General features: G+C 36.4%; 1 pseudogene; it reads right to left on the minus strand.

The window, feature by feature from the left end:
• Positions 1 to 3,871: 3,871 nt before the first annotated feature.
• On the minus strand, positions 3,872 to 10,370 carry LOC100751368 (annotated as a pseudogene).
• Positions 10,371 to 17,483: the final 7,113 nt, after the last annotated feature.

Genomic DNA, 17,483 nt, shown 5'->3' on the forward strand with positions numbered 1-17,483 from the left:
TTTTATATATTCCTAGACTCAGGAATGGTACAATTGTGTGTTATTCAATTTCCATAAGTTTGTAAGTTTTCTGCAATTTGTATTGCTGTTGAATTCTAATCTTAAAGTGTAGTGATCTTTTAAATTAGAAACAAGTTTGTTTTACATGTCAATCCCAGTTCCTTCCCAGCCCCCACTGACACCCTATCACATATCTATTCTGCTCCCCAGGTAGAGTGAGGTCTTCCATGGGGCATCTTCAGAGTCTGTCATATCCTTTGGGATAGGACCTAGGCCCTCTCCCACATATCTAGTTTAAGGGAGTATCCCTCTATGTGAAATGGGCTCCCAAAGTCCATTCCTATGCTAGGGATAAGTACTGATCTACTACAAGAGGCCCCATAGATTTCAGAGGACTCCACACTGACACCCACATTCATGGCATCTGGATCAGGTCCATGCTGCTTTCCCCGTGATCAATCTCAGGGCCAGGAGCTCCCCCTTTATCAGGTCAGCTATAAGATTTTCTACTTTATAGGAATTCAATAAGTATAAAGTTTAAAACCAATAACTTTCAAAATCTAGCCATTAATGTTTTGCTGCAAATGAACATGAGCATATACATCATATTACACTCTCCTTTAAATATTTTCTTTATCCTGATTCAGGTCATTGTGAACTTGATGGCATTGTTATTGTCATGTTTGCATTCTTCATATTTTATATCAAATCAGTCTGTATAATATGTGCTCCAAAACATGTTTAGTACATTTCTTATACCAATATTGACATACAAATTCCCCTTCCCTCTACATAAAAGTATTTGTGAATTTTGAGTTAACTTTTGTAATGTTTGTGAAGCCATTTCTAGTCATGTTTCTTTCAACTTCTTTTAAATTATCTAAAAGTAAGTCATTTTCATTTCTAGTGAGAGAACAAGACACAACCCACAAGATTGTTAATTAGCCAAATCATCCTTTATCCCAAATAGTTAAAGACTTTCAAGCCAATTAAAAAAGATTCACAAAGTTCTACTTTGGCAGATTCTGGCAGTTGGGATGTTGTTCTGGTTGACAGGAGCTAGGCCTTACAGTTTTAATGGCACTGCTGTAACACACAGCTAATGTTAAAAACACAACAGTTATAATCCTGCTCATGCTGTTCAACTGTACAGCATCATCCTGAAAAACAACTGCTCAGTTGCTATTGTGCATGGAAGTCTCTTCTAATATGGGCTTAATGAGTTTCTTCACATATAGGAATACTGAAAGTCTAAAAGGAAATGAACATGCACATTAGATTCATTAGAAATTATTTTCTATGCTGACAGTTTTACTTTTGTTTGTCGGAATATATTATTAGTGCCTAAACTTTATTTCCCTTTTTTTTGTGTGTGTGGCTAGTACTCAGTCAAATTTTGTGGATCATTGCTTCATTTGTATTTCACAGCCTTTAATTAAGTCCTATTATCTTATACAAATGATTCAATGACAGTTTCTGCCCCATATGTTGACCTTTCCTGTGTTGCTACAAATAAACCTGAAGTCTCCATGCACTTTTGTTTCTGTGAGTTTTGTTCATATTCACAGCTTCAGTTGTCTTTGTGGTGTTAAACTCTAAATCTTCAACTCAGTCCTATCCCTTTGCTCAACTTCCAAATGAAAACATTCATTGTGTAAAGCTCTCAACATCAATCCCCAGAAATAACTCATTGGGCTAAATATAGCATAGTTACTCTTAATAAAAACTATGAAATTATCATATCTGGTCAAGCTTGGCTATGCATATTCATTCATCAGACTTGTTTAAATTTTTTAAAATTTGTTTCATGGTTCATGGAACTCAAATTCATACCTAGCTCATACTCAGGAAGTGTTCTGTCACTAAGATACATTCTCAACCAATTGCAAGTTTTCTGGCTTTCTCAGCTCAATTTATCACCCTCAACGATAATATAAATTATTGTTTTATTTCCTCCTATCAATTGTTCTAATTGCTGTTCAAAGTTTCCAGATACATCTTTCAAGAATGTATCATCATCATTTTACTCTGATAAATTCATATCTCTAGTGACAGATTCTGCATTCCTATGTCCAGGTGTTTACTTTGTTTACAGCAATTATTTTTTCTGCAGTTGTTAGGTGATAAAACAGGAGCCACAAAACTCAACCAATACCCACGTATGGTTTCTTGAGGAAAGGGTACAAAGGGAGGGGTAGGTGTTTGCCAACTGGGAAAAAAGAAGAAGGAAGAGGGGCCAAAGAGGTGGGAGGCATTCACTTAAAATGGAAAGCTTGTGTATGCTTACATATTCCTTAAGGCATGATTTAGCCATGAAAAACAGGGCCCTTTGCACTGTCTAAGTATCTGTTTCAATGCTGGTGTGCATACCCTGCTAGTTGTCAGGGGGCATGGTCAGCATAATACCAGGATGTATATTGCCAGTTGTCATGCAGGGCCAGCACAATGCCAGGATATCAACACAATGAGCCCAATCTTCTCACATACTTGTAGGGTGAGCTGTACTTATTATTCAGTGTATCAGTCATACTACATTTCTTTTTGATATATGATTTTTTTTTCTAAGATGATTTTCACTCCTATTTTAGAACATTGGTCAAAATCTAAATGCTATACTTGTAAAAAATTTACCTTAAATCACATGTTATACATACACTAATTGTGGAAATGTATACTGTTGCTGAAACACAAATTTTGGGGGATTAGAGAAATAATGAATAAGACACATGAGAAAAATTTCTAGTGAGTTTTTTGATGCATAATGTCTGGAATGCTTTTCCTATTCAATTGAAAGTTGCCACTTACTCAGCATTGTGACTTTTCCAAAAGAATGAAACTGAAACAAATCCTAGTTAAGAGTATAGATTTTGGAAGACATTGGTTTTAAGTTTTTTACTTATTAAATTCCTATAGTACTTCCCTCAATATGACCTCAAACTGAGACTTCTCTGGGAATCATTATTTGTATCCCAGTTAGTCTTAACTGCCACCTTGAAATATCCCAGAATCACCTGAAAAGCACATAATTGAGGGATTGTCTTTTTCAACTTGGTCTGAAGGCAAGTCTCAGAGAGATATTCTTGATTTTTTATTTAGTGAATATAGGAGTGATTAGATTGTTGTGGGTGTCTTCCTCTTCTAGGCAGATGGTATTACTGTGTAAAGAAGGTAGCTGAGTGTGAACCTGGATAAGCAAGAGAGAAAATTGTCAAGCAGCATCCCTTGTTAGTTCCAGGCTCCAGATTGCTTCTTGTCTTCCTTCAGTGATAGATTGTGACCAGGATGTGAGCCAAAACACACCCCCTTTCTTCCCCATGTATCTTTTTATTAGTATATTTTTATCACAGTGACAAAATCAAACTAGAAGAATTGTTTTAGTCTCCTTTTGCTGTTACAAGGAAACACATGAGATCAAATTACTTTCAGTTCTGGAAATGCTAAGGTCCAAGATCCAGAAAATGGCATTATGATCCAGGTATTACTGTTTGTTGATAACCTTATTGTATTCTTTGATGGTAGAATGAAGAAAAACAATGGGGCTAGAGGGCTGAACAATGGGGACAAGGATGAAAACACTGTGAACTCACATGGCTGAGTCAAGAAGAGCAAGAGACCTAAGCTAGCTCCCCTGATGTCATTTATAAGGCACCAATTCATTCTAAATGAGAATACTTCCCAAGACCTCCCTTTATAATGCCATGACATGTACTATATTTCAATAAGAATTTTCAAGGGGACATGCTCAATTCACTTGGATTTTCTTACTTATTTAGAGTTTGGAATTTCCTGTCTTCACTTGACTCACACTTGCAACAGTTCCTTTTAAATCCATTAGTTTCTTTATTTCTAGTATGTATCATACCCATGTTTCTCAATACTCAGCTTGATAAAAAAGAACAATGACCTTAAAATCCATGGGCTCATTTAGAACAGACAGCTTCTTCCTAGAAGAATAAATAATGTCAAAAGCAAGGAAATTCAAAATGATTTCAATACAACCACTTGGTCAGCAAAATATGTATATGGAGTTTGATGAGCCTTTAAAAATTGAGTAATACCTGGTGTGGAGAAAGCTCTTGTGTTTAAGGAAGGAAATATTCATTTTGGAGCATGATTTGAGGTTACAGTTTATCATAACAATGACTATATGATGGCATAGTTTTACCTTGAAGCTGTGGTGCCAAACTTTGTGGCTGCATGTTCACATTTCCATAAATCAAAAAGATAAGGCAAATGAGCAAGTGAAAGTGAGCTATAAACCCCAGTGTCCTGTTAAACATAAGCTCTTCCTTTCCAAAGTTCTACAGTACTAGCAAATATAGGGCCAGGACACTATGACATTACACATACATACACACACACACATACACACACACACACACACACACACACACACGGAGAGAAAGACAGGTAAAGAAAGAGACACAGAGAGAGACAGAGTGAGAGAGAGAACCACGACACATTTTCAGCATAAAACAGCACAAAGTAAAAATTCCCATTCTAAAAAGGGGGTATAAGCACAAGAAGATATTTGATCTAAGCAAGACTAATATTCACTAAGGCAAATGTGACATCTTCTAGCTATATGTCTACTATTTTGGGCTTGGAATGACACAGTCTATATTTTAGTGGCCTTAGGTAGCCCTGCTTCTTGAGCTCTCTGTGTGAGATACATGCAGCCCCTCTTTGGGTCAGCTCCACTCAGTACCCAAAGCTTCTCTCAGTAAGTAGCCCAAACTTCTGGCATCTCTAATATCATGAGTATCACTTGTGCATAAGTCAGGGTTCTATATATAAATAGAACTAGTAGAATAAATACACACACAGAATTTAAGTTTATTGAAATAGAACTGATAGATTGAATATATACATATGTATATGTATATTCATATATATTTAAAATTAGAGGAATAGTTATCATACATTGCAACTTTGCTACATCTTTATAACTTTACACAACAGGCTTTCAGTGCTTCCTAATAGAAACTCTGACTCTGCTAAACATTGCCTGGCTTTAGTGGCTTTCTATAACTTTCAAACAAGTATCCATGATCCCCTCACTCTTGTGTCTTGTATGACAGGAAAACAATAGAGTCAGGTTCTATTGATAGCTTGAGTTGTACTTTGGGCCTTTGAGTTAAGAGTCACAGAAACTTCCTTGTGCCTCTGATGCTCAACTTTGGACAACATACTCACTGATATTTGCTTCCTAAAAAATCATTTTCTCTAGTGATCTTCTCAGTTTGGGATCTTTCTTTTTCCTTTTTCTTTTTTATTTGAACTAGAAACAAGATTGTTTTACATGTCAATCCCTGTTCCCTTTCCGCTCCCCTACACTCCCCTACCTATCACATATCCTTTCTGCTCCCGACGGAGGATGAGGCCTTCCATTGGGGTGGTCATCAGAGTCTATCATATCCTTTGGGATAGGGCCTAGGCCCACCCCAAAATGTGTCTTGGCTAAGGGAATATTCGTCTATGAGAAATGGTCTTTCAAAGTCCACACCTGTGCTAAAGATATGTACTGATCTACTACAGGAGGACCCATAGATTTCCAAGGTCTCCTCAACGACACCTGCATTCCTGGGATCTGGATCAGTCCTATGCTGGTTTCCCAGTTATCAGTCTGGCGACCAAGAGCTCCCCATTGTTCAGGGAGCTGTTTTTGTGGGTCTCTCCAGCATGGTCTGGACCCCTTTGCTCATCACTCATACTTCTCGGCAACTGGATTCCAGTTCAGTTTAGTGATGAGTTGTGGTTGTCTGCTTCTAATTACAACAGCTGCTGGATGAAGGCAATAGGATTGCATGTAAAACAGTCATCAATCTCATTACCAGGGGAGGGCATTTAAGGTAGCCTCTCCTCTGTTGCTTAGATTGTTAGCTTGTGTCATCTTTGTAGATCTCCAGTCCTTTCTCTAGTGCCTGATTTCTCTGTTAACATAAAATGTCTCCCTCTAATATGGTATCTCCTTTCTTGTTTTCTTCTAATTTTCCCGACTCAATCTTTTTCCTCCCACATGTCCTCCTCACCCCGCCTCTTCTACCTTTCTCATTCTCCTAGCTCCCTCCCCCCTCCTCCCATGCTGCCAATTTTCTCAAGAGATCTTTTCCCTTTCCCCTTCTTCAGGGTACTGTGTATGTCTCTCCTAGGGTACTCCTAGTTTACAAGCTTCTCTGGCAGTATGGATTGTAGGTTGGTAATCCTTTAATCTATTTCTAAATCCACATATGAGTAGGTACATACCATGTTTGTCTTTCTGTGATTGGGTTACCTTGCTCAGAATGGTTTCTTCTAGTTCCATCCATTTTCCTGCAAATTTCAAGATTCCATTGTTTTTCTGCTGAATAGTACTCCATTGTGTAAATGTACCACATTTTTTCTATCCATTCTTCAGTTGAGAGGCATCTAGGTTGCTTCCAGGTTCTGGCTATTACAAATGCTGCTACTATGAATGTCGTTGAACAGATGTCCTTGTTGCATGAATGTCCTTCTTTTGGGTATATTCCTAACAATGGAATTGATGAATCTTTTGTAGACTGATTCCCATTTTCCTGAGGAGTCACCATACTGATATAAAAAGTGGTTGTACAAGTTGGCACTCCCACCAGCAGTGGCGGAGTGTTCCCCTTTCTCCACATCCTCTGCAGCATAAACTGTCATTGGTGTTTTTGATTGTGGCCATTCTGACAGGAGTAAGATGGTATCTCAGAGTTGTTTTGATTTGCATTTCCCTGATGGCTAAGGATGTTGAACACTTTCTTATGTGCCTTTCATCCCTTTTAGATTCCTCTGATGAGAATTGTCTATTTAGTTCTGTATCCCAGTTTTTAATTGGATTGTTTGGTGTTTTGGAGACTAGCTTCTTGAGTTCTTTGTATAGTTTGGAGATCAGCCCTCTGTCAGATGTGGGGTTGGTGAATATAATTTCCCATTCTGTAGGCTGCTGTTTTGTCTTACTGATTGTGTCCTTAGCCTTACAGAAGCTTCTCAGTTTCAGGAGGTCCCATTTATCAATTGTTGATCTCAGTGTCTGTGCTACTGTCATAATATTCAGGAAGCAGTCTCCTGTACCAATTAATTACAGGGCATTTCCCACTTTGTCTTCTAATAGGTTCAGTATGGCTGGTTTTATTTTGAGGTCTTTGATCCATTTGTACTGAAGTTTTCTGCATGGTGATAGACATGGATCTATCTGCAATCTTCTACATTCCAGCCTCCAGTTATGCCAGCACCATTTGTTGAAGATGCTTTCTTTATCCCATCATATAAATTTATCTTCTTTGTAAAAATTCAAGTGTTCATAGGTGTGTGGGTTAATATCAGGGTTTTCAACTCTTTTCCATTGGTGTACCTGTCTAATTTTGTGCCAATACCAAGCTTTTATCAGGACTAGAGCTCTGTAATAGAGCTTGAAGTCAGGAATGGTGATGCCTCCAGAAGTTCCTCTATGGTACAGGGTTGTTTTGGGTATCCTGGGTCTTTTGTTTCTCCAAGTAAAGTTGAGAATTTATCTTTCAATGTCTGTCAAGAATTGTGTTGGTATTTTAATGGGGATTGCATTGAATCTGTAGATTGCTTTTGACAAGATTGCCATTTTTACTATGTTGATCCTACCTATCCAAGAACATGGGAGATCCTTCCACTTTCTAGTATCTTCTTTTAATTTCTTTCTTTTGGGACTCAAAATTTTTATTGTTCAGTTCTTTCACTTTTTTGGTTAGCTTTACTCCAAGATACTTTATGTTGTTTGTGGCAATTGTAAAGAGTGATATTTCTCTGATTTCTTTCTCTATGAATGTATCACCTGTATATAGTAGGGCTACAGATTTTTTGAGTTAATCATGTATCCTGTGACTTTGCTGAAGATAACTATCAGCTGTAGGAGTCCCCTGGTGGAGTTTTTGGGGGTCACTTATTTAAACTGTTATATCATCTGCAAATAGTGAAAGTTTGACTTCCTCCTTTCTGATTTGTATCCCCTTGATCTCCTTTTGTGTGTGTTGCTCTTTCTAGATCTTCAAGGACTATATTGAAGAGGTATGGAGATAGTGGACAGCCTTGTCTTGTCCCTGATTTTAGAGGAATTGCATTGATTTTCTCTCCATCTAATTTGATGGTGGCTGTTGGCTTTCTATATATTGCTTTTATTATGTTAAGGTATGCTTCCATTATCCCTGATCTCTCCAAGACCTTTATCATGAAGGGGTGTTGGATTTTGTCAAAGGCATTTCCGGCATCTACTGAATTGATCATATGTTTTTTTCCCTCAGTCTGTTTATTTGGTGGATTACATTGATGGATTTTCATATGTTGAACCATCCTTGCATCCATGGGATGAATCCTACTTGTTCATGGTGGATGATTGCTCTGATTGGATTCAATTTGCCATTATTTTATTGAGTATTTTTGCATCAATGTTCATGAGGGATATTGGTCTGTAACTCTCTTTCTTAGTTGTGTCTTTCTCTGTCTTGGGTATCAAAGTTATTGAAGCCTGGTAAAAAGAGTTTTGCGATCACCCTTTTACCTCTATTGTGTGGAATAATTTGAGGAGGATTGGTGTTAGTTGTTCCTTGAATTTCTGGTAGAATTCCTCACTGAAGCCATCTGGTCCTGGTTTTTTTTTTTTTTTTTGATTGGGAGACTTTTGATGACTGCTTCTATTTCATTAGGATTTATAGGGGTATGTTATCTGTTCTTGATTTCATTTTGGTAAGTGAAATATATCCAGAAAATACATTTCCTTTAGATTTTTTAATTTTGAGGAATGCAGGTTTTTAAAGTATGACCTGACGATTCTCTGAATTTATTCTGTGTCTGTTGTTATGTCCCTCTTTTCATTCCTGATTTTATTAATTTGCATGTTCACTCTCTGCTGTTTGCTATGTTTGGATAAAGTTTTGCCTATCTTGTTGATCTTTTCAAAGAGCTCACTCTTTGTTTCGTTGATTCTTTGTAAGGTTTTCCTAGTTTCCACTGTATTGATTTCAGCCCTCAATCGTATTATTTCCTGCTGTCTACTTCTGCAGGGTTTATTGGCTTCTTTGTTTTCTAAAGCTTTCAGTTGTGCTGTTAATTCTCTATTCTGATTATTCGGTTTCTTGTTGTGGGCACTTAGTGCTATGTACTTCCCTCTTAGTACTGCTTTCAAAGTGTCCCATAAGTTTGGGTATGTTGTGTCCGAATTCTATGAAATTTTTAATTTCTTTTTCTTTTTAATTTCTTCCTCGACCCAGGAATTGTGCAATTGGGCTTACTTAATTTGTATGTGTTTGTAGGTTTTCTGCAATTCGTGTTGTTGTTGAATTCTAACTTTAAAGCACGGTGGTCTAATAAGATACAGGGATTATTTTAATTTTTTTGACCTGTTCAGGTTTTCTATGTTGCCAAGTATGTGGTCGATTTTAGAGAAGGTTCCATGTGGACGTACAAGACAGTATATTGTTTTGTATTTGGTTGGAATGTTCTATAGATGTCTGTTAAGACCAATTGGGCCATAACTTCTATTAGTTCCTTTGTTTCTTTGTTAAGTTTCTGTCTGGCATTCCTGTCCAGTGGTGAGAGTGGGGTCTTTAAGTTTCCCACTAAAAGTGTGTTCAGTTTTATATGTGATTTGAGTTTTAATAATGTTTCTTTTATGAACGTGGATACTTTTGTATTTGGGGCATAAGTGTTCAGAAGTGAGACTTCATCCTTATGGTCATCTCTCGGATGACTTGGCCTACAGTACTTGGCAGCACCAGTGGATGCAGGGATGACTTTCTGGGCAGCACCACGCCGTCATGCAACAGATTCACAGATGGGCCTTCTACAGTCTTCTGGATGGCAGTGATGACATGGACTGTTGTCATGAGTCCTTCCACAATGCCAAAGTTGTCATGGATGACCTTGGCCTTGGGGGCTAAGCAGTTAGTGGTGCAGGAAGGATTGCTGACAATCTTGAAGGAGTTGTCATACTTGTCATGGTTCACACCCATCACAAACATGGGGGCATCATCAGAAAGGGCAGAGATTTTGACCCTCTTGGCCCCGTTGTTCAAGTGGGCCCCAGCCTTCTCCATGGTGGTGAAGATGCCAGTAGACTCCACAACATACTCAGTGCCAGCATCACTACATTTGATGGTTGCAGGATCTGGTTCCTGGAAGACAGTGATGGCCTTCCCATTGATGACAAACTTCCCATTCTCAGCCTTGACTGTGCCTTTGAGCTTGCCATGGGTGGAGTCATACTGGAATATGTAGCCCATGTAGTTGAGGTCAATGAAGGGTTCATTGATGGCAAGAATCTCCACTTTGTCAGTAGTGAAGGCAGCCCTGGCAACCAGGCGTCCGATATGGCCAAATCCGTTTACTCCGACCTTCACCATTGTGTCTCAGGAACAAGGCTGGCACTGCATGAAAAGATGCAGCTGTCTCTAGAAAAGGGAGAAGCAGAGAGCTGGGCTTTTTCTTTTTTAAATGGATTTTCATTTTTATAATCAGGAGCCTTAAATGGATGACTGTCACCTACAATGGAATCACTTTTAGGGTTCAAATGCTGAGTGCATAGTTTCTTTTAAAAAGAAATCAATTTCTTTAACAATTATGGCCATGTTTTTCCACATTCAATCTTTGCTAGTGTACCTTTTCCCATAAAACCACCTGTTTTAATATCTTCCTTCTTTCAATTTTCATTATAAAATTCACTAAATGGAGCTAGCAATAACCATTATATAGCCTGGATGTTATAAGACCTTGTGGAGAGCCACAGCCCTAAGATGGCACCTGGCTGGATGCCAGGTGGTCCGAGCTTAGCTGTAAACAAGCCTTATTTGGAAGTGCTTGAGGCATCTGGCACGCTTCCTCCTTCTGTGGCCTATCTGGGATTGCCAGATGGCATGAGCTGATTGGGCACTGAGCATCTACTTAAGGGCTTGTGGGGTCTGGGAGAAAAGCAGAAGCTGATGAACAAGGTTTCTGAATAAACTGCTTGAAGAAGAGTCGTGGTCGTGTCCTTCTTGCTGGTCTAGATAGACGTGACAAGACCTTACATTTTCTTGCAACATTGTAGTCATTTAATATGAATTGTTTTTCCTCAATTCCTTATAGAATCCTGTTCCCTTTTTTAATTAATTATTTTTTAAAATTAAACTTACAACAATCTTATTTTATATAGCAGTTTTCTCTCCATCCTCCCTTCCCTCTCCCCCTACCATCTCAGCATCCTATCTGGCCTCCATCCACTCCTCAGAGTGGTTGAATCATCCCATGGAGGATCAACAAAGTCTGTCACATCATTTGTTGTAGGAATGAGCACCTCCCCAGTATCTAGGCTGAGAGAGTATCCCTTCATAAGGAATGAGCTCCAAAATGACAGTTTCAGATATGCTATGATGCTTATCCCATAATTACTCTGCAAAGGTACACTCTTTCAACTACTCACATAAAAATCTATTAGAACTGTTCTCAGAATGTATCCTGTCATTAACTGGTACACCACCATGTTGCAGGTGTCTCTGAATATATACACAATAAAATCAGCTTGGTGGTTTGCCCAGTTATGAAAACTTGGAAGCATATTGTCAGCTAGAGACCCAGAAGAGGCAATGGTATCATTTTAATCTGAGTCTGAAGGCTGGATTCAACATAAGCTAATGCTCTAAATTCCATCCAGGTGCAAGAGAAGATAGATGGATGCTCTAGTTAGACAGAGAATGCAAACTCTTGCCCTGACTTTTCTTATCATGTTGCAGTTACATTGGATAAGGCTCACCCATAATGAGGAGGGTAATATTCTCTACTCAACCTGTTAACTAATATGGCAGTATTATTTTAAAATTCCTTATACAGAGATTTAGAAGAGTGCTTAATCAAATATCTGGCCACTCTGTAAGTGAGTCAAAGTGAAATAACAAATTAATTATTACACCTGGTTATGTTAATTGCTCATTTCTGTTTGTGTCATTTGTTAAAATCTTTGAATTACATTTATAAATTTGAGAGTCTAACTTCAGAATTACTGAGGTGTTTAGCTTACATTTATATAACTGCATTTCCAGAATGTTAGATCTTATAATTTTAACCATTTTAAATTTGAAACATCTGATTCAATTTTTGTGGTTGAATTTTAAATATTCTAATATTTTTTCTAACTTAAATGGTTTAGTTCTTGGATATAATATATAATGTTGAAGTCAATGGAGAATATATTCAGTTGTACCTGGTATTTTAGTTTTGGTTGAAATTGATATTTTATTGTGCTTCCACTCTAGGATTCAATAATATCATTAAAAATACTCATTGTTCTCAATTTAGAGTAAACACATAATTTATACATAGTAATAAGTGGCTGGTTATATAGCTTAATGGGTTAAAATGTTTGCTGCCAAGACTGACTATCTGAGTTTGATCTCTGGAACCCACATTGTAGAAGGAGAAAGAACTATTTTTAATTGTTCTCTCACGTCTTCACCAGTACTGTGTTATGCATGTATCTAACATGAATGTAAGTACATATGCACAAAATAAGTACATAAATTATGTACTAAAATAACTAGTCAAAGAGCTACCAAGAAAATTTGTCCAGTTCTCTAAATTTGCATGATAATATATGAAGGATTGGATCTGACAAATTAACATTTTTTATAAACTAAACACAAAAGGAACTAAACAACATACATTAAAACAAGGGACTCTCATGTTCTATGAAGATCAGTTTATTGGATCTATAAACTATATCTATAGTTCCTGATTACATAGCTATAGCTTAAAACTCTTTGAAAGATGTAGGTCTTTTCAATGCATTCACAATGTGAACCTTTAATTCTTTTATAAAAATGTATTTTAATATCTTTGAGAGTTTCATATATGAGCACTCTATTTATATTATTTCTACCCCACTCCTCTCCTCTTCAATTCCTTACACTGGTCTTTGGGACAGGTTAGCTGTCATATCTAGAAGACACCATCTTGCAGTAGACATTTTATTCTTTCAACTTTTACAATTTTTTCTCCCCCAGCTACACTACTGTAGCTGAATCAGTTGGGGCTGGGCACCACACAGTCACTTATTCTCTGCATTGTGACAACTTGTGAATCTCTGTAGTTGTTTGTTGGCTGTTTTTTGATGAGGGATGGGAGATTCACTTATCTGTGGCCATAAGGATGAGATTTAAAGTGCAACTGAGGATTATACTGCTTTAAGGGAGTGGGATTACTACCCCCTAAATTCCATGGTCTCACCACTCACAGGTAGTTGGCTATGTTTTCAGTACCAGGCATGAATTCTGCCTTTTGAATGGCTATAAATACAAATAGATAGCTGTTGGTTACTCTGACAATAATAATGACACCGTTGCATGTTTAGGGACATCTTGCTAAAATAGCTAGTGTTGTTGTTTACATGCTTTACATATATTTATAGGCTGGTTAAGACTATTTATTGTTTTTCTGCATTGGCAGTTTGTGTGGTACCTTCAGATACTATTGACAGCTCATCCTAAGGGAAAAGGCTTCGAGATCTGTTCCAGCTCCACTCCTCCAAGTCCTGTGTCCAAAGAATATTTTATCTTTAGCAATAATAACTTACCTTCAAGTTCTGAGAGGCATAATAGTCAACAGCAAATGCCTATATTGTCTTGAGATTAAAAAACATCCTAGGTTTTCTGTAGTGTGTTGGCACAAAGCATAGACACTTAACATCAGTCATGAGAATTAATGGAAATGTATAGTTAACAGCATTCAGGTTATGGTTTTGTTCATTCACAAATGACTTTGTGGTACTTTTACTAAGAAATTGAAAACTTTGGGGTAATTTAAGTCATAATAACATTTTATAGCTTATAAACTTAAAGCTATTATTTTCTGCTTAAATATGGACATATTTGGACAGACATGCACACAAAATCTGATATCCTTGTCCTTTAACAGAAAAGCATTCTTTTTGTTGCACTCTGTTTTAAAGGTAAAAATGCCTTTTCTTTACTCAAATGGCATGTATTTAAAAGGGCAAGTCTGTAAAGTCATACATAAAGTGAATAAAAACTTTTATGGGAAAGCAATTTAGATTAAACAAGCATTTTATAAGCAGTTTTCTGGAACTCATGGATCCCATTAAAGATCAATGCTTTTACACACCTAGCTTTTTAGATTAAAATAGATGCATCATCTGTTTGGCATGCCAAAGAAAAGACCACATTCAATTCAATTTACTTTTCAAAACACACTTTTTGCTCTTTCACAAGACACAGCAATATTGTAGCTATATTAAAGGCTAAGTATTAGTAGTAAATAATTTTGAAGTACAGGTTGTGTTGCCTTGCCAATTTCATTTTCCAAATCTGCTTGATGTACATGAGGAAAGTTCATTGTATTACCACTCTATGGTCAATGGAAATTCTGCAGTTTCCTGAATATGCAGCAGCTGCCACTGCCCCCAGATTTATCTCCAGATATCATTCAATTCTATTAACATCATACTGGCACATTTAACTAAGACTATGAGACACTGTGGAATAGTAAATGATTAATCAAAAGCAGCATTCATGCTTAGAGAACATAGAGCTATCTAAAACTTAACCTATTAGCATTTCTTCTGGACTTGAGACTTTTCCTTTTAAACTTTTAAGAATAAAAGCTCAAGAAATTTATATGTACTACTCAAAGGAATGCCAGCAGTTAACATGAAAAATTTGTCTTGATAATTGAAATAGTATATTTTGTAGACATTCCATATGTAAGCTAAGTCATGCTTTTGACACAGACATACTCTTGTAGAGTTAAACATGACATATTAATCTCATGCTTTACTTCACTACATACTATGTCATCTTGAATAATTGGCTGGAAGAAAAGGTAGTATCGGATTCTTCACCTTGATAAATCATTTCTGGTTTTGACATATCTTACATTTTGTTCATTTCATTACATTTCATTGTATCCCCATTTTTGTGTTTTAAGTTATAAGCAAATACAATTTGCTCACTCTGGTATACAGATTAGTGGTTTTTGCCAGCACATTAATAATATGAAGGTTTCCCATCACTCCCACTGTTCCTATTTAAGAAATTGTTCCTTTTCAGTAGCCCTCACCTGGCCCACATTCTAGAAACAAGCCCTGATTAATTTATATTTCCATAGTTTTGGAATTTAGGGAACATAACCAGGATGGTAAATTATGTAGTCTTTTGGGTCTGACTTGGTGAAATGCATTTCAGATCCACACAGTTTTTTTGTGTGAGTCAGTCCTTTGTTTCCTGTGTAGTCACTCTTTGCTTCATTGTGTGGATAAATCAGTGATTATTAGTTGAATAGCTAAACATCTGGATCATTTCCAGTTCTGTCAATTATGACTACAGTGAATATATTTGTGTGCAAGTTTTACTGATAAAAGTTTTCATTTATTGTTCGTAAGTATTTCACCATGAGTTATAGGATCAATTTATGTTTACTATTATAAGAAAACCCTAACTAGGCCTCATTGAGCAGGCTGGCAATCCCAGCTGGAGTGACTATGGCAAGAGATTAATACACTCAAATCCTGATAGAGATGGAAAATGAGCTCAAGATTACCCTGGGGAACTTAGTGAGCCCTGTCTCCAATAAAAATAAAAGTATGAAAGCATGTTTCTAGTGGTATTGTGCTTGCCTAGCAAGAGCCCTTCATTAGATTTAGCCCTCAATGTGACAAGTGAAAAAAAGAAAAAAAATGCTAAATAGGTTGTATAAGTAAGGGTTTCAGCTGCTTCATACACTTGCCAGGATTTGGCCTTGCCAATACTGGAACAAATGTATTTCATACATAACTTTAGTTTAATTTTTATTCTTTTCATAACTAGGATGCTGAGTATCTTTTTATCTCCTCATTTGACATTACGTATATTCTTTGGGGTGAATATTTGTTTAACTTGTTGATTCAGTTTTATTTATTGTTAGTTTTCTATTTTTAAAGCTAGATGAATCTTTAAAATAGATTTATTTGTTTATTTTCTAAGATTGTTTTTTATTATTTTTGGATTATATGCCCACATCTATATGAGCACAAGTTTGGAACTATCTGCTGGAGTCTGCTGGCCTCAACCATGCATGTTCAATGTGTCTACTTTTCCTAGGAATGCCGACATTGGATTGTAGATCAGTGAATTTTATTTGTTGATTTTTATAGCTACATCATACATATTCTTGAGGACTCTTATTCTGTTATCTTTTCTTGCAATGTCTTCACTCAGTATTATAAATTTTATTTTATGAACAATTTAAAACATAGATATTTTATTATAAATCATGATTAATAAATAAGAAATTAGTACTGTTACTAAATACAATAATTTTGAAAAGAATCATTAATTTTAATAACAAGTATGACATATTCTCAACCATCAAAATCAATACTTCAAATTTTTCAGCATTCTTTCTCAGTGTATTTCATGAAAATAGAATATTTCTTCACTAATTTATTAATTTTAGAATATAATCCCATTTGTTTAGGTGATAAACAAGGGCCCAGTAAATTTACAAAAATAAGTTGTTTTTTTTTTTTTTTTTTTGGTTTTTCGAGACAGGGTTTCTCTGTGGCTTTGGAGGCTGTCCTGGAACTAGCTCTTATAGACCAGGCTGGTCTCGAACTCACAGAGATCCGCCTGCCTCTGCCTCCTGAGTGCTGGGATTAAAGGCGTGTGCCACCAACTCCCGGCTTTTTTTTTTTTTTTACAAAAATAAGTTTTAAACTTTAGAATAAAATAACCTGACTCAGCCATGTGCTTTTGTTTACTTCCTCCAGTAAAGTAAAATAATGTTTATGGAGAAACAAGGTGTATTTTTGATAGGTGTCCTCTTTATAGTCCTTCCAACACTTTTGTTTTCTATCACCCATTTTCTATAAAATAGCACCCAAGTTTGAAATCTTTAAATTATGGAGTTAGTTAAAAAATTTCAAACTTAAAATATGAAGTCCATCATTTACATATTGTTTCAAAATATAAATTTACAGAAATATATCATGTTTATTATTCCAAATTTTTTCTGAAAACTGATTGGCTGGTTAGGTAGTCCTGTCTCTTCTTGTAATGCTGAAGTCAAATGAATGCCCTTGTAAGCCTGTGTGAGATCCTGATAGCTTGAAAATGTCAGTGCAACATAAGACTTCACACTGTAGAACATGTGCATGTCACCCCATGCTTCTGAAGATTGTAATGTTCAGTGTGAGTTATTACTGAGGGAAAGCAGCTCAAAAGGATCTCTTGAATCATACCTTGTGTACTATTGTCTTCCTCTGCTCATCTCTGTCCTTTTATAGGTATGGTTTTGAGAAATGTTTCTCCTGATCACTTGCCAGATTAAAATTTTTCTTCCTGTTATTAAATTCCATGTTTGGGTTTGTAGTTTAAATATTTTCTTCCATTTCATTAGTTTTTATGTTTTATTTTATTCCTTAACTGCTCTCTCTGATATGTAGAACATATTTCATTTGGGTAATCCCACCCGCTTGTCATTGGTTTTGTCAC

This window comes from Cricetulus griseus, chromosome 2 (assembly GCF_003668045.3).
Source record: "Cricetulus griseus strain 17A/GY chromosome 2, alternate assembly CriGri-PICRH-1.0, whole genome shotgun sequence".
Lineage (NCBI taxonomy): Eukaryota > Metazoa > Chordata > Mammalia > Rodentia > Cricetidae > Cricetulus > Cricetulus griseus.